Source organism: Engystomops pustulosus, chromosome 4, assembly GCF_040894005.1.
Source record: "Engystomops pustulosus chromosome 4, aEngPut4.maternal, whole genome shotgun sequence".
Taxonomy (NCBI): Eukaryota; Metazoa; Chordata; class Amphibia; order Anura; family Leptodactylidae; genus Engystomops; species Engystomops pustulosus.
Window position 1 is genome coordinate 211,302,194 of NC_092414.1, and position 20,993 is coordinate 211,323,186.

At 49.7% G+C, this 20,993-nt stretch overlaps 7 non-coding genes across 7 annotated transcripts; all 7 read left to right on the forward strand.

The window, feature by feature from the left end:
* The first annotated feature begins 618 nt into the window (after window positions 1-618).
* Window positions 619-692, forward strand: TRNAI-AAU (transfer RNA isoleucine (anticodon AAU)). Its single transcript has one exon. It is a non-coding gene; the product is annotated as a tRNA-Ile (tRNA).
* Window positions 693-1,361: 669 nt separating this feature from the next.
* On the forward strand, window positions 1,362-1,435 carry TRNAI-AAU (transfer RNA isoleucine (anticodon AAU)). Its single transcript has one exon. It is a non-coding gene; the product is annotated as a tRNA-Ile (tRNA).
* Window positions 1,436-2,104: 669 nt separating this feature from the next.
* Window positions 2,105-2,178, forward strand: TRNAI-AAU (transfer RNA isoleucine (anticodon AAU)). Its single transcript has one exon. It is a non-coding gene; the product is annotated as a tRNA-Ile (tRNA).
* Window positions 2,179-13,699: 11,521 nt separating this feature from the next.
* Window positions 13,700-13,773, forward strand: TRNAI-AAU (transfer RNA isoleucine (anticodon AAU)). Its single transcript has one exon. It is a non-coding gene; the product is annotated as a tRNA-Ile (tRNA).
* Window positions 13,774-16,209: 2,436 nt separating this feature from the next.
* TRNAI-AAU (transfer RNA isoleucine (anticodon AAU)) lies at window positions 16,210-16,283 on the forward strand. The gene has a single exon. It is a non-coding gene; the product is annotated as a tRNA-Ile (tRNA).
* A 669-nt stretch (window positions 16,284-16,952) lies between these two features.
* Window positions 16,953-17,026, forward strand: TRNAI-AAU (transfer RNA isoleucine (anticodon AAU)). The gene has a single exon. It is a non-coding gene; the product is annotated as a tRNA-Ile (tRNA).
* Window positions 17,027-17,695: 669 nt separating this feature from the next.
* On the forward strand, window positions 17,696-17,769 carry TRNAI-AAU (transfer RNA isoleucine (anticodon AAU)). Its single transcript has one exon. It is a non-coding gene; the product is annotated as a tRNA-Ile (tRNA).
* The last annotated feature ends 3,224 nt before the right edge of the window (window positions 17,770-20,993 follow it).

The window sequence follows — 20,993 nt, forward strand, 5'->3', positions numbered from 1 at the left end:
CGGGTACAAAGTCATACGGGATGGGGCAGAAAGCGTCAGATGAATGGCCACAGCCCACGGCCGGTCAGGGGCCCGATTCTTGAATTTTGGTGAGCTCTCTGTTATATAGTGGACAGGTTGCAAACCTCTTTCATTTCCGGCGAGCTCAGTTGGTTAGAGCATTATGCTAATAATGCCAAAGTCTCCAGTTCCATCTGTGTAGTTGCCTGGCTTTTCTCATCAGAATTAGGTCGGACCTGTCGGCCCTTTTATCCAGCTAGACAGTCATTTAAGAAGGCCCAGAAAGTGTTGTTAGATTTGCCAAAATACATGACCAGTGAGCTGAGTTGGTTAGAGCATTCTGCTAATCATGCCAAAGCCTCTGGTTCGAGCCCTGTAGTCACCTGGCTCTAATCTTCCCAAGTAGCTTAGAGTGCGATGCTAATTACATTAAGGTCGCAGCCTCAACCCCTGTGTGAGCCAGGCTCTTTTTTTCTGAAGACCCACTGCTATCTTTTGGACAGGTTGCACAGCCCTTTCTTTTCAATTGTGGGCAAACGGACCTTTAATCCCTTTTATTCGGTAGACATTCGGGCGGGTAGGGCCGGAAAGCATCAGAAGACCGAGCACATCACATATGGCCGGTTAGCTCAGTTGGTTAGAGCGTGGTGCTAATAACGCCAAGGTCGCGGGTTCGATCCCCGTACGGGCCAGTTCCTCCGCTTTTGGTGAGCTTTAGTAGGAGGACTGTTAAGCCCTTCTACCGGGTACAAAGTCATACGGGATGGGCCAGAAAGCGTCAGATGAATGGCCACAGCCCACGGCCGGTCAGGGGCCAGATTCTTGAATTTTGGTGAGCTCTCTGTTATATAGTGGACAGGTTGCAAAACTCTTTCATTTCCGGCGAGCTCAGTTGGTTAGAGCATTATGCTAATAATGCCAAAGTCTCCAGTTCCATCTGTGTAGTTGCCTGGCTTTTCTCATCAGAATTAGGTCGGACCTGTCGGCCCTTTTATCCAGCTAGACAGTCATTTAAGAAGGCCCAGAAAGTGTTGTTAGATTTGCCAAAATACATGACCAGTGAGCTGAGTTGGTTAGAGCATTCTGCTAATCATGCCAAAGCCTCTGGTTCGAGCCCTGTAGTCACCTGGCTCTAATCTTCCCAAGTAGCTTAGAGTGCGATGCTAATTACATTAAGGTCGCAGCCTCAACCCCTGTGTGAGCCAGGCTCTTTTTTTCTGAAGACCCACTGCTATCTTTTGGACAGGTTGCACAGCCCTTTCTTTTCAATTGTGGGCAAACGAACCTTTAATCCCTTTTATTCGGTAGACATTCGGGCGGGTAGGGCCGGAAAGCATCAGAAGACCGAGCACATCACATATGGCCGGTTAGCTCAGTTGGTTAGAGCGTGGTGCTAATAACGCCAAGGTCGCGGGTTCGATCCCCGTACGGGCCAGTTCCTCCGCTTTTGGTGAGCTTTAGTAGGAGGACTGTTAAGCCCTTCTACCGGGTACAAAGTCATACGGGATGGGGCAGAAAGCGTCAGATGAATGGCCACAGCCCACGGCCGGTCAGGGGCCCGATTCTTGAATTTTGGTGAGCTCTCTGTTATATAGTGGACAGGTTGCAAACCTCTTTCATTTCCGGCGAGCTCAGTTGGTTAGAGCATTATGCTAATAATGCCAAAGTCTCCAGTTCCATCTGTGTAGTTGCCTGGCTTTTCTCATCAGAATTAGGTCGGACCTGTCGGCCCTTTTATCCAGCTAGACAGTCATTTAAGAAGGCCCAGAAAGTGTTGTTAGATTTGCCAAAATACATGACCAGTGAGCTGAGTTGGTTAGAGCATTCTGCTAATCATGCCAAAGCCTCTGGTTCGAGCCCTGTAGTCACCTGGCTCTAATCTTCCCAAGTAGCTTAGAGTGCGATGCTAATTACATTAAGGTCGCAGCCTCAACCCCTGTGTGAGCCAGGCTCTTTTTTTCTGAAGACCCACTGCTATCTTTTGGACAGGTTGCACAGCCCTTTCTTTTCAATTGTGGGCAAACGGACCTTTAATCCCTTTTATTCGGTAGACATTCGGGCGGGTAGGGCCGGAAAGCATCAGAAGACCGAGCACATCACATATGGCCGGTTAGCTCAGTTGGTTAGAGCGTGGTGCTAATAACGCCAAGGTCGCGGGTTCGATCCCCGTACGGGCCAGTTCCTCCGCTTTTGGTGAGCTTTAGTAGGAGGACTGTTAAGCCCTTCTACCGGGTACAAAGTCATAAGGGGTGGGCCAGAAAGCGTCAGATGAATGTCCACAGCCCACGGCCGGTCAGGGGCCAGATTCTTGAATTTTGGTGAGCTCTCTGTTATATAGTGGACAGGTTGCAAAACTCTTTCATTTCCGGCGAGCTCAGTTGGTTAGAGCATTATGCTAATAATGCCAAAGTCTCCAGTTCCATCTGTGTAGTTGCCTGGCTTTTCTCATCAGAATTAGGTCGGACCTGTCGGCCCTTTTATCCAGCTAGACAGTCATTTAAGAAGGCCCAGAAAGTGTTGTTAGATTTGCCAAAATACATGACCAGTGAGCTGAGTTGGTTAGAGCATTCTGCTAATCATGCCAAAGCCTCTGGTTCGAGCCCTGTAGTCACCTGGCTCTAATCTTCCCAAGTAGCTTAGAGTGCGATGCTAATTACATTAAGGTCGCAGCTAGAGATGAGCGAACACTAAAATGCTCGGGTACTCGTTATTCGAGACGAACTTTTCCCGATGCTCGAGTGCTCGTCTCGAATAACGAACCCCATTGAAGTCAATGGGAGACTCGAGCATTTTTCAAGGGGACCAAGGCTCTGCACAGGGAAGCTTGGCCAAACACCTGGGAACCTCAGAAAAGGATGGAAACACCACGGAAATGGACAGGAAACAGCAGGGGCAGCATGCATGGATGCCTCTGAGGCTGCATAATCGCACCATTATGCCAAAATTATGGGCAACAGCATGGCCATGACAGAGTGACAGAATGAAGCTAGATAGCATCTAAAACATCCAATAATTGACCCTGACACTATAGGGGACGGCATGCAGAGGCAGCGGCAGCAGGCTAGAGAGTGTCATGGCGACATACCCTAAATGGACTCAGGCTTCAAACCAATGGGTGGCAGAGAGGAACCAAAGGAGGTGAGCAAGAAGCGCTCAAATAATATCGGTACATGATAAAAGTTTGCCAGTATATTTTGTGGATTACACAGCAGGGTGGCGACAAAGTTAACATGGAAGCCATGAAAACAACCCAAAATTCTGCCTGACACAGCTCGTTTGATAAGGGGACCATGTATGGAGGCAGTGAACTAGTAGTAGATTAAAGGTGCTGCAGTTAAAACTATGTTAGTTGGATCTTGGCATGGAGCTGGCGCTCCGCTGCCAGGCGAGCTTTCGCCAATCCAAGCCCCTGTCTATAGGCTACTCCCCAAACAGCACTTCTAAGAACCTTTTGTATAAGATCAAGTGTAGTAGCGTTCTTATAAGTTTAGGATATGGCGGGTGAGGGGAATGTAAACAGATGCGCAAGAAGCGCTGAAATAATATCCCTAAATGGTAAAAGTTTGCAAGTATATTTTGGGGATTACACAGCAGGGTGGCGACAAAGTTAACAACTTTGATGTGGAATGCCCTGTAATAGCTCTTGGGCGGTGTGCCTTTTATCGCCTAGGCTCAGCAGTTTCAGCACCGCCTGCTGTCGCTTAGCGACAGCACTGCTGCTGTGCCTAGAGCTACCGACTGATGGCGCCATGCCCACGGATGGTAATTCGGAGGAGGAGGAGGTGGAGGAGGGGTGGGAGGAGGTATAGTAGGCCTTTGAGACCTGGACCGAGGTAGGCCCCGCAATTCTCTGCGTCGGCAGTATATGACCAGCCCCAGGGTCAGACTCGGTCCCAGCCTGCACCAAGTTAAGTGTAGTAGCGTTCTTATAAGTTTGGGATATGGCGGGTGAGGGGAATGTAAACAGATGCGCAAGAAGCGCATGATGCGCATGGAGCTGGCGTTCCGCTGCCAGGCGAGCTTTCGCCAATCCAAGCCCCTGTCTCTAGGCTACTCCCCAAACAGCACTTCTAAGAACCTTTTGTATAAGATCAAGTGTAGTAGCGTTCTTATAAGTTTAGGATATGCCGGGTGAGGGGAATGTAAACAGATGCGCAAGAAGCGCTGAAATAATATCCCTAAATGGTAAAAGTTTGCCAGTATATTTTGTGGATAACACAGCAGGGTGGCGACAAAGTTAACAACTTTGATGTGGAATCCATGAAAACAACCCAAATTTCTGCCTGACACACCTCGTTTGATAAAGGGACGATGTATGGAGGCAGCTATATGGACGACTTTTGGAGGTAGCAATGGAGACAACGTGTGGAGGCTGCTATGGAGACAATTTAATTTGGATAGTGCCTGTATGTGGCAGTCCCAAACATTTTTCAAACCAGAGGAGCAGGTAGGTGGCCCTCCAGTAAAATGGGATAGATTGAGTGCCTGTATGTGGCAGTCCCAAAAATGTTTCAAACCAGAGGAGCAGGTAGGTGGCCCTCCAGTAAAATGGAATAGATTGAGTGCCTGTATGTGGCAGTCCCAAAAATTGTTCAAACCAGAGGAGCAGGTAGGTGGCCCTGCAGTAAAATGGAATAGATTGAGTGCCTGTATGTGGCAGTCCCAAAAATTGTTCAAACCAGAGGAGCAGGTAGGTGGCCCTGCAGTAAAATGGAATAGATTGAGTGCCTGTATGTGGCAGTCCCAAAAATGTTTCAAACCAGAGGAGCAGGTAGGTGGCCCTCCAGTAAAATGGAATAGATTGAGTGCCTGTATGTGGCAGTCCCAAAAATTGTTCAAACCAGAGGAGCAGGTAGGTGGCCCTGCAGTAAAATGGAATAGATTGAGTGCCTGTATGTGGCAGTCCCAAAAATTTTTTAAAACAGAGGACCGGGTAGGTGGCCCTCCAGAAAAATGGAATAGATTGAGTGCCTGTATGTGGCACTCACAAAAATTGTTTCAAACAGAGGACCGGGTAGGTGGCCCTCCAGAAAAATTAAATGCATGAAGTACTATAGCAAGAGCCAGTGGGCCCTGTCAAAAAATAGCCATTTTCCTCTGCTTTACTGTACAAAGAGGAGGAGAAGGAGGAAAATGAGGAGGAGGAGGAGGAGTGGATCAATTATTCAGGTTGAGCTTCCTTCACCTGGTGGAGATTGGAAATTCTGAGAAATCCAGCCATTATTCATTTTAATAAGCGTCAGCCTGTCAGCGCTGTCAGTCGACAGGCGTGTACGCTTATCGGTGATGATGCCACCAGCTGCACTGAAAACCCGCTCGGACAAGACGCTAGCGGCAGGGCAGGCAAGAACCTCCAAGGCGTACAGCGCCAGTTCGTGCCACATGTCCAGCTTTGAAACCCAGTAGTTGTAGGGAGCTGTGTGATCATTTAGGACGATGGTATGGTCAGCTACGTACTCCCTCACCATCTTTCTGTAAAGATCAGCCCTACTCTGCCGAGACTGGGGACAGGTGACAGTGTCTTGCTGGGGTGACATAAAGCTGGCAAAAGCCTTGTAAAGCGTACCCTTGCCAGTGCTGGACAAGCTGCCTGCTCGCCTACTCTCCCTCGCTACTTGTCCCGCAGAACTACGCACTCTGCCGCTAGCGCTGTCAGAAGGGAAATACTGTTTCAGCTTGTGCACCAGGGCCTGCTGGTATTCATGCATTCTCACACTCCTTTCCTCTCCAGGGATGAGAGTGGGAAGATTTTGCTTGTACCGTGGGTCCAGGAGAGTGAACACCCAGTAATCGGTGCTGGAATAAATTCTTTGAACGCGAGGGTCACGGGATAGGCAGCCTAGCATGAAATCTGCCATATGCGCCAGAGTACCAACGCGTAAGAATTCACTCCCCTCACTGGCCTGACTGTCCATTTCCTCCTCCTCCAACTCCTCCAACTCCTCTTCTTCTGCCCATACACGCTGAACAGTGAAGGACTCAACAATGGTCCCCTCTTGTGTCTCGCCAACATTCTCCTCCTCTTCCTCCTCATCCTCCTCCACCTCCACCTCCTCCGATATGCGCTGAGAAACAGACCTCAGGGTGCTTTGGCTATCAACAAGGGAATATTCTTCCCCCGTCTCTTGTGACGAGCGCAAAGCTTCCGACTTCATGCTGACCAGAGAGTTTTTCAACAGGCCAAGCAGCGGGATGGTGAGGCTGATGATGGCGGCATCGCCACTGACCATCTGTGTTGACTCCTCAAAGTTACTCAGCACCTGACAGATATCAGACATCCACGTCCACTCCTCATTGTAGACTTGAGGAAGCTGACTGACCTGACTACCAGTTCTGGTGGAAGTTGACATCTGGCAGTCTACAATCGCTCTGCGCTGCTGGTAAACTCTGGATAACATGGTCAGTGTTGAATTCCACCTCGTGGGCACGTCGCACAACAGTCGGTGAGCGGGCAGTTGGAGGCGGCGCTGCGCTGCCCTGAGAGTGGCAGCATCTGGGCTGGACTTCCTGAAATGCGCACAGATGCGGCGCACCTTCGTGAGCAAATCAGACAGATTGGGGTATGTCTTGAGGAAACGCTGCACTATCAGATTTAACACATGGGCCAGGCATGGCACATGTGTCAGTCTGCCGAGTTGCAGAGCCGCCACCAGGTTACGGCCGTTGTCACACACAACCATTCCCGGCTTGAGGTTCAGCGGTGCCAGCCACAGATCAGTCTGCGCCGTGATGCCCTGTAATAGCTCTTGGGCGGTGTGCCTTTTGTCGCCTAGGCTCAGCAGTTTGAGCACCGCCTGCTGTCGCTTAGCGACGGCACTGCTGCTGTGCCTAGAGCTACCGACTGATGGCGCCGTGCCCACGGATGGTAGTTCGGAGGAGGAGGTGGAGGAGGGGTGGGAGGAGGAGGAGGCATAGTAGGCCTGAAACACCTGGACCGAGGTAGGCCCCGCAATCCTCGGCGTCGGCAGTATATGAGCAGCCCCAGGGTCAGACTCGGTCCCAGCCTCCACCAAGTTAACCCAATGTGCCGTCAGCGATATATAGTGGCCCTGCCCGGCAGCACTCGTCCACGTGTCCGTGGTCAGGTGGACCTTGTCAGAAACGGCGTTGGTCAGGGCACGGATGATGTTGTCTGACACGTGCTGGTGCAGGGCTGGGACGGCACATCGGGAAAAGTAGTGGCGGCTGGGGACCGAATACCGAGGGGCGGCCGCCGCCATGAGGTTGCGAAAGGCCTCGGTCTCTACTAGCCTATAGGGCAGCATCTCCAGGCTAAGCAATCTGGAGATGTGCACATTAAGGGCTTGGGCGTGCGGGTGGGTTGCACTAAATTTGCGTTTCCGCTCCAGCGTCTGGGGTATGGAGAGCTGAACGCTGGTGGATGCTGTGGAGGATCGTGGAGGCGACGATGGGGTTTTTGTGCCAGGGTCCTGGGCAGGGGGCTGACTAGCAGCTGACACAGGGGAAGGAGCAGTGGTGTGCACGGCCGGAGGTGAACGGGCTTGTTGCCACTGAGTGGGGTGCTTAGCATTCATATGCCTGCGCATACTGGTGGTAGTTAAGCTAGTAGTGGTGGAACCCCTGCTGAGCCTGGTTTGGCAAATGTTGCACACCACAGTCCGTCGGTCATCCGGTGTTTCCTTAAAGAACCTCCACACTTCTGAAGATCTAGTCCTCGCCGCAAGAGCCCTCACCACGGGAGCTTCACTAGTTGACAGTGGCGCTGATGCACCAGCTCTGGCCCTGCCTCTCCGTCTGGCCCCACCACTGCCTCTTCCAACCTGTTCAGGTCGAGGACTCTCCTCCGTCTCAGAAGCACTGTGTTCACCCGGCCTCTCAACCCAGCTTGGGTCTGTCACCTCATCATCCTCCGATCCCTCAGTCTGCTCCCCCCTCGGACTTCCTGCCCTGACAACAACTTCCCCACTGTCTGACAACCGTGTCTCCTCATCGTCGGACACCTCTTTACACACTTCCACTACGTCAAGAAGGTCATCATCACCCACAGACTGTGACTGGTGGAAAACCTGGGCATCGGAAAATTGCTCAGCAGCAACCGGACAAGTGGTTTGTGACTGTGGGAAGGGTCCAGAAAACAGTTCCTCAGAGTATGCCGGTTCAAATGCCAAATTTTCCTGGGAGGGGGCAGACTGGGGGGGAGGAGGCTGAGGTGCAGGAGCTGGAGGAGTGGGGATTTCGGTGACATGGGTGGACTGCGTGGAAGACTGACTGGTGGTGGACAAATTGCTCGAAGCATTGTCAGCAATCCACGACATCACCTGTTCGCACTGTTCTGGCCTCAACAGTGCTCTACCACGAGTCCCAGTAACTTCAGACATGAACCTAGGGAGTGTAGCTCTGCGGCGTTCCCCTGCTCCCTCATCAGCAGGTGGTGTCTCACCCCGCCCAGGACCACGGCCTCTGACCCCTGCAGTAGTTGGACGCCCACGTCCCCGCCCTCGTCCTCTACCCCTAGCCCTCGGGTTAAACATTTTTAAAATGAGAGTTATAACTTTTTTTTTTTTTTTACTTCTTTTTGTTTTTTTTGGTGTTTTTTTGTGGTTTTTTTTTTTTGTTGTGTTTTTTGTTTTTTTTTGAGTTTTTAAAACCAAACAATCCTATCCTATTGCTATGGCTATTTTCTAGCCAAGTATCAAAGGAAGCACACTACTATGCCAGATGAGATGACACTGAGTTATTGCCTAATAGAAATCCAACCCCTACTGAATTTTGCCACTTCGGCCTTTGCTATGGATATGTGCGCCACTAAGCGCAGAACACAGCGGTCGCAAGTCTCACTACAAATTGCTCAGAATTGGCAAGTACATGCACTGCAGAAACTACAGCCACCAGCAGATCAACCAGAAATCAAATATATAGAACGCTACTGTAGGCTTCAAGAAGCTGTTTGTATTCTCCTATGGCTATTTTCTAGCCAAGTATCAAAGGAAGCACACTACTATGCCAGATGAGATGACACTGAGTTATTGCCTAATAGAAATCCAACCCCTACTGAATTTTGCCACTTCGGCCTTTGCTATGGATATGTGCGCCACTAAGCGCAGAACACAGCGGTCGCAAGTCTCACTACAAATTGCTCAGAATTGGCAAGTACATGCACTGCAGAAACTACAGCCACCAGCAGATCAACCAGAAATCAAATATATAGAACGCTACTGTAGGCTTCAAGAAGCTGTTTGTATTCTCCTATGGCTATTTTCTAGCCAAGTATCAAAGGAAGCACACTACTATGCCAGATGAGATGACACTGAGTTATTGCCTAATAGAAATCCAACCCCTACTGAATTTTGCCACTTCGGCCTTTGCTATGGATATGTGCGCCACTAAGCGCAGAACACAGCGGTCGCAAGTCTCACTACAAATTGCTCAGAATTGGCAAGTACATGCACTGCAGAAACTACAGCCACCAGCAGATCAACCAGAAATCAAATATATAGAACGCTACTGTAGGCTTCAAGAAGCTGTTTGTATTCTCCTATGGCTATTTTCTAGCCAAGTATCAAAGGAAGCACACTACTATGCCAGATGAGATGACACTGAGTTATTGCCTAATAGAAATCCAACCCCTACTGAATTTTGCCACTTCGGCCTTTGCTATGGATATGTGCGCCACTAAGCGCAGAACACAGCGGTCGCAAGTCTCACTACAAATTGCTCAGAATTGGCAAGTACATGCACTGCAGAAACTACAGCCACCAGCAGATCAACCAGAAATCAAATATATAGAACGCTACTGTAGGCTTCAAGAAGCTGTTTGTATTCTCCTATGGCTATTTTCTAGCCAAGTATCAAAGGAAGCACACTACTATGCCAGATGAGATGACACTGAGTTATTGCCTAATAGAAATCCAACCCCTACTGAATTTTGCCACTTCGGCCTTTGCTATGGATATGTGCGCCACTAAGCGCAGAACACAGCGGTCGCAAGTCTCACTACAAATTGCTCAGAATTGGCAAGTACATGCACTGCAGAAACTACAGCCACCAGCAGATCAACCAGAAATCAAATATATAGAACGCTACTGTAGGCTTCAAGAAGCTGTTTGTATTCTCCTATGGCTATTTTCTAGCCAAGTATCAAAGGAAGCACACTACTATGCCAGATGAGATGACACTGAGTTATTGCCTAATAGAAATCCAACCCCTACTGAATTTTGCCACTTCGGCCTTTGCTATGGATATGTGCGCCACTAAGCGCAGAACACAGCGGTCGCAAGTCTCACTACAAATTGCTCAGAATTGGCAAGTACATGCACTGCAGAAACTACAGCCACCAGCAGATCAACCAGAAATCAAATATATAGAACGCTACTGTAGGCTTCAAGAAGCTGTTTGTATTCTCCTATGGCTATTTTCTAGCCAAGTATCAAAGGAAGCACACTACTATGCCAGATGAGATGACACTGAGTTATTGCCTAATAGAAATCCAACCCCTACTGAATTTTGCCACTTCGGCCTTTGCTATGGATATGTGCGCCACTAAGCGCAGAACACAGCGGTCGCAAGTCTCACTACAAATTGCTCAGAATTGGCAAGTACATGCACTGCAGAAACTACAGCCACCAGCAGATCAACCAGAAATCAAATATATAGAACGCTACTGTAGGCTTCAAGAAGCTGTTTGTATTCTCCTATGGCTATTTTCTAGCCAAGTATCAAAGGAAGCACACTACTATGCCAGATGAGATGACACTGAGTTATTGCCTAATAGAAATCCAACCCCTACTGAATTTTGCCACTTCGGCCTTTGCTATGGATATGTGTGCCACTAAGAGCTAAACACAACGGTAGCAAGTCCCCCTGCTAATTCCTCACAAAATGGTAAAAGATGCAAATTAAAATAAAAAAAGTAGAACGTTATTGTAGCCCTAAGAAGGGCTGTTGGGTTCTTTGAGAATCACTCCTGCCTAACAGTAAGCTAATAGAACACCCTAACGCTTTCCCTGACCAGCAGCAGCTCTCTCCCTAGCGGCATCCAGAGACAGAATGATCCGAGCAGCGCGGCCAGCGGCTAGTCTATCCCAGGGTCACCTGATCTGGCCAGCCAACCACTGCTATCGACGTGTAAGGGTACCACGTCATGCTGGGTGGAGTGCAGAGTCTCCTGGCTTGTGATTGGCTCTGTTTCTGGCCGCCAAAAAGCAAAACGGCGGGAGCTGCCATTTTCTCGAGCGGGCGAAGTATTCGTCCGAGTAACGAGCAGTTTCGAGTACCCTAATGCTCGACCGAGCATCAAGCTCGGACGAGCATGTTCGCTCATCTCTAGTCGCAGCCTCAACCCCTGTGTGAGCCAGGCTCTTTTTTTCTGAAGACCCACTGCTATCTTTTGGACAGGTTGCACAGCCCTTTCTTTTCAATTGTGGGCAAACGGACCTTTAATCCCTTTTATTCGGTAGACATTCGGGCGGGTAGGGCCGGAAAGCATCAGAAGACCGAGCACATCACATATGGCCGGTTAGCTCAGTTGGTTAGAGCGTGGTGCTAATAACGCCAAGGTCGCGGGGTCGATCCCTGTACGGGCCAGTTCCTCCGCTTTTCGTGAGCTTTAGTAGGAGGACTGTTAAGCCCTTCTACCGGGTACAAAGTCATACGGGGTGGGCCAGAAAGCGTCAGATGAATGGCCACAGCCCACGGCCGGTCAGGGGCCAGATTCTTGAATTTTGGTGAGCTCTCTGTTATATAGTGGATAGGTTGCAAAACTCTTTCATTTCCGGCGAGCTCAGTTGGTTAGAGCATTATGCTAATAATGCCAAAGTCTCCAGTTCCATCTGTGTAGTTGCCTGGCTTTTCTCATCAGAATTAGGTCGGACCTGTCGGCCCTTTTATCCAGCTAGACAGTCATTTAAGAAGGCCCAGAAAGTGTTGTTAGATTTGCCAAAATACATGACCAGTGAGCTGAGTTGGTTAGAGCATTCTGCTAATCATGCCAAAGCCTCTGGTTCGAGCCCTGTAGTCACCTGGCTCTAATCTTCCCAAGTAGCTTAGAGTGCGATGCTAATTACATTAAGGTCGCAGCCTCAACCCCTGTGTGAGCCAGGCTCTTTTTTTCTGAAGACCCACTGCTATCTTTTGGACAGGTTGCACAGCCCTTTCTTTTCAATTGTGGGCAAACGGACCTTTAATCCCTTTTATTCGGTAGACATTCGGGCGGGTAGGGCCGGAAAGCATCAGAAGACCGAGCACATCACATATGGCCGGTTAGCTCAGTTGGTTAGAGCATGGTGCTAATAACGCCAAGGTCGCGGGTTCGATCCCCGTACGGGCCAGTTCCTCCGCTTTTGGTGAGCTTTAGTAGGAGGACTGTTAAGCCCTTCTACCGGGTACAAAGTCATAAGGGGTGGGCCAGAAAGCGTCAGATGAATGGCCACAGCCCACGGCCGGTCAGGGGCCAGATTCTTGAATTTTGGTGAGCTCTCTGTTATATAGTGGACAGGTTGCAAAACTCTTTCATTTCCGGCGAGCTCAGTTGGTTAGAGCATTATGCTAATAATGCCAAAGTCTCCAGTTCCATCTGTGTAGTTGCCTGGCTTTTCTCATCAGAATTAGGTCGGACCTGTCGGCCCTTTTATCCAGCTAGACAGTCATTTAAGAAGGCCCAGAAAGTGTTGTTAGATTTGCCAAAATACATGACCAGTGAGCTGAGTTGGTTAGAGCATTCTGCTAATCATGCCAAAGCCTCTGGTTCGAGCCCTGTAGTCACCTGGCTCTAATCTTCCCAAGTAGCTTAGAGTGCGATGCTAATTACATTAAGGTCGCAGCCTCAACCCCTGTGTGAGCCAGGCTCTTTTTTTCTGAAGACCCACTGCTATCTTTTGGACAGGTTGCACAGCCCTTTCTTTTCAATTGTGGGCAAACGGACCTTTAATCCCTTTTATTCGGTAGACATTCGGGCGGGTAGGGCCGGAAAGCATCAGAAGACCGAGCACATCACATATGGCCGGTTAGCTCAGTTGGTTAGAGCGTGGTGCTAATAACGCCAAGGTCGCGGGTTCGATCCCCGTATGGGCCAGTTCCTCCGCTTTTGGTGAGCTTTAGTAGGAGGACTGTTAAGCCCTTCTACCGGGTACAAAGTCATAAGGGGTGGGCCAGAAAGCGTCAGATGAATGGCCACAGCCCACGGCCGGTCAGGGGCCAGATTCTTGAATTTTGGTGAGCTCTCTGTTATATAGTGGACAGGTTGCAAAACTCTTTCATTTCCGGCGAGCTCAGTTGGTTAGAGCATTATGCTAATAATGCCAAAGTCTCCAGTTCCATCTGTGTAGTTGCCTGGCTTTTCTCATCAGAATTAGGTCGGACCTGTCGGCCCTTTTATCCAGCTAGACAGTCATTTAAGAAGGCCCAGAAAGTGTTGTTAGATTTGCCAAAATACATGACCAGTGAGCTGAGTTGGTTAGAGCATTCTGCTAATCATGCCAAAGCCTCTGGTTCGAGCCCTGTAGTCACCTGGCTCTAATCTTCCCAAGTAGCTTAGAGTGCGATGCTAATTACATTAAGGTCGCAGCCTCAACCCCTGTGTGAGCCAGGCTCTTTTTTTCTGAAGACCCACTGCTATCTTTTGGACAGGTTGCACAGCCCTTTCTTTTCAATTGTGGGCAAACGGACCTTTAATCCCTTTTATTCGGTAGACATTCGGGCGGGTAGGGCCGGAAAGCATCAGAAGACCGAGCACATCACATATGGCCGGTTAGCTCAGTTGGTTAGAGCGTGGTGCTAATAACGCCAAGGTCGCGGGTTCGATCCCCGTACGGGCCAGTTCCTCCGCTTTTGGTGAGCTTTAGTAGGAGGACTGTTAAGCCCTTCTACCGGGTACAAAGTCATACAGGATGGGCCAGAAAGCGTCAGATGAATGGCCACAGCCCACGGCCGGTCAGGGGCCAGATTCTTGAATTTTGGTGAGCTCTCTGTTATATAGTGGACAGGTTGCAGAACTCTTTCATTTCCGGCGAGCTCAGTTGGTTAGAGCATTATGCTAATAATGCCAAAGTCTCCAGTTCCATCTGTGTAGTTGCCTGGCTTTTCTCATCAGAATTAGGTCGGACCTGTCGGCCCTTTTATCCAGCTAGACAGTCATTTAAGAAGGCCCAGAAAGTGTTGTTAGATTTGCCAAAATACATGACCAGTGAGCTGAGTTGGTTAGAGCATTCTGCTAATCATGCCAAAGCCTCTGGTTCGAGCCCTGTAGTCACCTGGCTCTAATCTTCCCAAGTAGCTTAGAGTGCGATGCTAATTACTAGAGATGAGCGAGCACTAAAATGCTCGAGTGCTCGTTATTCGAGACGAACTTTTCCTGATGCTCGAGTGCTCGTCTCGAATAACGAGCCCCATTGAAGTCAATGGGAGACTCGAGCATTTTTCAAAGGGACCATGGTTCGGGAATAAAATGTGTTATTTAATTGAAAAAGAATGTCTTCTGATAAGTTAGCAGATGTATGCAAACATCTGCAATCTATTCTTCACTGTTCCGCGTGTATATTATCTCCCGACAAGTTAGCAGATGTGAAGAACAGTGAAGAATAGAATAAAAACAGTGAACACAGTGAACACAGGATCATTTAAGTGAACACAGTGAAGAATAGATTGCAGATGTTCGGCACATCTGCTTACTTGTCGGGAGATACGCTGTCCCGGGATCCGCTGCTCTTCTTCCACTGAAGTCTCCACGATGTCTCCGTGCCGCTGCCCGATGTCTCCGTGCCCCTATGTCTCCGTGCCCCTATGCCTCCGTGCCCCTATGTCTCCGTGCCCCTATGTCTCCGTGCCCCTATGCCTCCGTGCCCCTATGTCTCCGTGCCCCTATGTCTCCGTACCCCTATGTCTCCGTGCCCAGATGCCTCCGTGCCCCGATGTCTCCGTGCCCCTATGTCTCCGTGCCCCTATGTCTCCGTGCCCCCATGTCTCCGTGCCCCCATGTCTCCGTGCCCCCATGTCTCCGTGCCCCGATGTCTCCGTGCCCCGATGTCTCTGTGCCGCTGCCCGATGTCTCCGTGCCCCCATGTCTCCGTGCCCCGATGTCTCCGTGCCCCTATGTCTCCGTGCCCCTATGTCTCCGTGCCGCTGCCCGATGTCTCCGTGCCCCGATGCCTCCGTGCCCCTATGTCTCCGTGCCCCTATGTCTCCGTGCCCCGATGTCTCCGTGCCCCTATGTCTCCGTGCCCCTATGTCTCCGTGCCCCTATGTCTCCTTGCCGCTCCGTGCCGCTGCCCGATGTCTCCGTGCCCCGATGTCTCCGTGCCCCGATGTCTCCGTGCCCCGATGTCTCTGTGCCCCTATGTCTCCGTGCCCCTATGTCTCCGTGCCCCTATGTCTCCGTGCCCCTATGTCTCCGTGCCCCTATGTCTCCGTGCCCCGATGTCTCCGTGCCCCTATGTCTCCGTGCCCCTATGTCTCCGTGCCCCTATGTCTCCGTGCCCCTATGTCTCCGTGCCGCTCCGTGCCGCTGCTCTTCCGACAAGTTAGCAGATGTGAAGAACAGTGAAGAACAGAATAAAAACAGTGAACACAGGATCATTTAAGTGAAAAACACAGTAAAGAACACAATGAAGAATAGATTACAGATGTTCAGCACATCTGCTTACTTGTCGGGAGATACGCGCGGAACGGTGCGTACAAAATAGCATGTGAAGAACAATATATATGTCTGAAGAAGACATTGCAGATGTATGTAAACATCTGCAATGTGTTCTTTACACACATATATATTGTTCTTCACATACTATTTTGTACGCACCGTTCCGCGCGTATCTCCTGACAAGTAAGCAGATGTGCCGAACATCTGTAATCTATTCTGCACTGTGTTCTGCACTGTGTTTTTCACTTAAATGATCCTGTGTTCACTGTTTTTATTCTATTCTTCATTGTTCTTCACTGTGTTTTTTTAATTAAATGCTCGATCTCGAGCAGGGGAAATACTCGTCCGAGCAACGAGCCGTTTCGAGTACCTTAATACTCGAACGAGCATCAAGCTCGGACGAGTATACTCGCTCATCTCTACTAATTACATTAAGGTCGCAGCCTCAACCCCTGTGTGAGCCAGGCTCTTTTTTTCTGAAGACCCACTGCTATCTTTTGGACAGGTTGCACAGCCCTTTCTTTTCAATTGTGGGCAAACGGACCTTTAATCCCTTTTATTCGGTAGACATTCGGGCGGGTAGGGCCGGAAAGCATCAGAAGACCGAGCACATCACATATGGCCGGTTAGCTCAGTTGGTTAGAGCGTGGTGCTAATAACGCCAAGGTCGCGGGTTCGATCCCCGTACGGGCCAGTTCCTCCGCTTTTGGTGAGCTTTAGTAGGAGGACTGTTAAGCCCTTCTACCGGGTACAAAGTCATACGGGATGGGGCAGAAAGCGTCAGATGAATGGCCACAGCCCACGGCCGGTCAGGGGCCAGATTCTTGAATTTTGGTGAGCTCTCTCTTATATAGTGGACAGGTTGCAAAACTCTTTCATTTCCGGCGAGCTCAGTTGGTTAGAGCATTATGCTAATAATGCCAAAGTCTCCAGTTCCATCTGTGTAGTTGCCTGGCTTTTCTCATCAGAATTAGGTCGGACCTGTCGGCCCTTTTATCCAGCTAGACAGTCATTTAAGAAGGCCCAGAAAGTGTTGTTAGATTTGCCAAAATACATGACCAGTGAGCTGAGTTGGTTAGAGCATTCTGCTAATCATGCCAAAGCCTCTGGTTCGAGCCCTGTAGTCACCTGGCTCTAATCTTCCCAAGTAGCTTAGAGTGCGATGCTAATTACATTAAGGTCGCAGCCTCAACCCCTGTGTGAGCCAGGCTCTTTTTTTCTGAAGACCCACTGCTATCTTTTGGACAGGTTGCACAGCCCTTTCTTTTCAATTGTGGGCAAACGGACCTTTAATCCCTTTTATTCGGTAGACATTCGGGCGGGTAGGGCCGGAAAGCATCAGAAGACCGAGCACATCACATATGGCCGGTTAGCTCAGTTGGTTAGAGCGTGGTGCTAATAACGCCAAGGTCGCGGGTTCGATCCCCGTACGGGCCAGTTCCTCCGCTTTTGGTGAGCTTTAGTAGGAGGACTGTTAAGCCCTTCTACCGGGTACAAAGTCATACGGGATGGGCCAGAAAGCGTCAGATGAATGGCCACAGCCCACGGCCGGTCAGGGGCCAGATTCTTGAATTTTGGTGAGCTCTCTGTTATATAGTGGACAGGTTGCAAAACTCTTTCATTTCCGGCGAGCTCAGTTGGTTAGAGCATTATGCTAATAATGCCAAAGTCTCCAGTTCCATCTGTGTAGTTGCCTGGCTTTTCTCATCAGAATTAGGTCGGACCTGTCGGCCCTTTTATCCAGCTAGACAGTCATTTAAGAAGGCCCAGAAAGTGTTGTTAGATTTGCCAAAATACATGACCAGTGAGCTGAGTTGGTTAGAGCATTCTGCTAATCATGCCAAAGCCTCTGGTTCGAGCCCTGTAGTCACCTGGCTCTAATCTTCCCAAGTAGCTTAGAGTGCGATGCTAATTACATTAAGGTCGCAGCCTCAACCCCTGTGTGAGCCAGGCTCTTTTTTTCTGAAGACCCACTGCTATCTTTTGGACAGGTTGCACAGCCCTTTCTTTTCAATTGTGGGCAAACGGACCTTTAATCCCTTTTATTCGGTAGACATTCGGGCGGGTAGGGCCGGAAAGCATCAGAAGACCGAGCACATCACATATGGCCGGTTAGCTCAGTTGGTTAGAGCGTGGTGCTAATAACGCCAAGGTCGCGGGTTCGATCCCCGTACGGGCCAGTTCCTCCGCTTTTGGTGAGCTTTAGTAGGAGGACTTTTAAGCCCTTCTACCGGGTACAAAGTCATACGGGATGGGCCAGAAAGCGTCAGATGAATGGCCACAGCCCACGGCCGGTCAGGGGCCAGATTCTTGAATTTTGGTGAGCTCTCTGTTATATAGTGGACAGGTTGCAAAACTCTTTCATTTCCGGCGAGCTCAGTTGGTTAGAGCATTATGCTAATAATGCCAAAGTCTCCAGTTCCATCTGTGTAGTTGCCTGGCTTTTCTCATCAGAATTAGGTCGGACCTGTCGGCCCTTTTATCCAGCTAGACAGTCATTTAAGAAGGCCCAGAAAGTGTTGTTAGATTTGCCAAAATACATGACCAGTGAGCTGAGTTGGTTAGAGCATTCTGCTAATCATGCCAAAGCCTCTGGTTCGAGCCCTGTAGTCACCTGGCTCTAATCTTCCCAAGTAGCTTAGAGTGCGATGCTAATTACATTAAGGTCGCAGCCTCAACCCCTGTGTGAGCCAGGCTCTTTTTTTCTGAAGACCCACTGCTATCTTTTGGACAGGTTGCACAGCCCTTTCTTTTCAATTGTGGGCAAACGGACCTTTAATCCCTTTTATTCGGTAGACATTCGGGCGGGTAGGGCCGGAAAGCATCAGAAGACCGAGCACATCACATATGGCCGGTTAGCTCAGTTGGTTAGAGCGTGGTGCTAATAACGCCAAGGTTGCGGGTTCGATCCCCGTACGGGCCAGTTCCTCCGCTTTTGGTGAGCTTTAGTAGGAGGACTGTTAAGCCCTTCTACCGGGTACAAAGTCATACGGGATGGGCCAGAAAGCGTCAGATGAATGGCCACAGCCCACGGCCGGTCAGGGGCCAGATTCTTGAATTTTGGTGAGCTCTCTGTTATATAGTGGACAGGTTGCAAAACTCTTTCATTTCCGGCGAGCTCAGTTGGTTAGAGCATTATGCTAATAATGCCAAAGTCTCCAGTTCCATCTGTGTAGTTGCCTGGCTTTTCTCATCAGAATTAGGTCGGACCTGTCGGCCCTTTTATCCAGCTAGACAGTCATTTAAGAAGGCCCAGAAAGTGTTGTTAGATTTGCCAAAATACATGACCAGTGAGCTGAGTTGGTTAGAGCATTCTGCTAATCATGCCAAAGCCTCTGGTTCGAGCCCTGTAGTCACCTGGCTCTAATCTTCCCAAGTAGCTTAGAGTGCGATGCTAATTACATTAAGGTCGCAGCCTCAACCCCTGTGTGAGCCAGGCTCTTTTTTTCTGAAGACCCACTGCTATCTTTTGGACAGGTTGCACAGCCCTTTCTTTTCAATTGTGGGCAAACGGACCTTTAATCCCTTTTATTCGGTAGACATTCGGGCGGGTAGGGCCGGAAAGCATCAGAAGACCGAGCACATCACATATGGCCGGTTAGCTCAGTTGGTTAGAGCGTGGTGCTAATAACGCCAAGGTTGCGGGTTCGATCCCCGTACGGGCCAGTTCCTCCGCTTTTGGTGAGCTTTAGTAGGAGGACTGTTAAGCCCTTCTACCGGGTACAAAGTCATACGGGATGGGCCAGAAAACGTCAGATGAATGGCCACAGCCCACGGCCGGTCAGGGGCCAGATTCTTGAATTTTGGTGAGCTCTCTGTTATATAGTGGACAGGTTGCAAAACTCTTTCATTTCCGGCGAGCTCAGTTGGTTAGAGCATTATGCTAATAATGCCAAAGTCTCCAGTTCCATCTATGTAGTTGCCTGGCTTTTCTCATCAGAATTAGGTCGGACCTGTCGGCCCTTTTATCCAGCTAGACAGTCATTTAAGAAGGCCCAGAAAGTGTTGTTAGATTTGCCAAAATACATGACCAGTGAGCTGAGTTGGTTAGAGCATTCTGCTAATCATGCCAAAGCCTCTGGTTCGAGCCCTGTAGTCACCTGGCTCTAATCTTCCCAAGTAGCTTAGAGTGCGATGCTAATTACATTAAGGTCGCAGCCTCAACCCCTGTGTGAGCCAGGCTCTTTTTTTCTGAAGACCCACTGCTATCTTTTGGACAGGTTGCACAGCCCTTTCTTTTCAATTGTGGGCAAACGAACCTTTAATCCCTTTTATTCGGTAGACATTCGGGCGGGTAGGGCCGGAAAGCATCAGAAGACCGAGCACATCACATATGGCCGGTTAGCTCAGTTGGTTAGAGCGTGGTGCTAATAACGCCAAGGTCGCGGTTTCGATCCCCGTACGGGCCAGTTCCTCCGCTTTTGGTGAGCTTTAATAGGAGGACTGTTAAGCCCTTCTACCGGGTACAAAGTCATACGGGATGGGGCAGAAAGCGTCAGATGAATGGCCACAGCCCACGGCCGGTCAGCGGCCAGATTCTTGAATTTTGGTGAGCTCTCTGTTATATAGTGGACAGGTTGCAAAACTCTTTCATTTCCGGCGAGCTCAGTTGGTTAGAGCATTATGCTAATAATGCCAAAGTCTCCAGTTCCATCTGTGTAGTTGCCTGGCTTTTCTCATCAGAATTAGGTCGGACCTGTCGGCCCTTTTATCCAGCTAGACAGTCATTTAAGAAGGCCCAGAAAGTGTTGTTAGATTTGCCAAAATACATGACCAGTGAGCTGAGTTGGTTAGAGCATTCTGCTAATCATGCCAAAGCCTCTGGTTTGAGCCCTGTAGTCACCTGGCTCTAATCTTCCCAAGTAGCTTAGAGTGCGATGCTAATTACATTAAGGTCGCAGCCTCAACCCCTATGTGAGCCAGGCTCTTTTTTTCTGAAGACCCACTGCTATCTTTTGGACAGGTTGCACAGCCCTTTCTTTTCAATTGTGGGCAAACGGACCTTTAATCCCTTTTATTCGGTAGACATTCGGGCGGGTAGGGCCGGAAAGCATCAGAAGACCGAGCACATCACATATGGCCGGTTTGCTCAGTTGGTTAGAGCGTGGTGCTAATAACGCCAAGGTTGCGGGTTCGATCCCCGTACGGGCCAGTTCCTCCGCTTTTGGTGAGCTTTAGTAGGAGGACTGTTAAGCCCTTCTACCGGGTACAAAGTCATACGGGATGGGCCAGAAAGCGTCAGATGAATGGCCACAGCCCACGGCCGGTCAGGGGCCAGATTCTTGAATTTTGGTGAGCTCTCTGTTATATAGTGGACAGGTTGCAAAACTCTTTCATTTCCGGCGAGCTCAGTTGGTTAGAGCATTATGCTAATAATGCCAAAGTCTCCAGTTCCATCTATGTA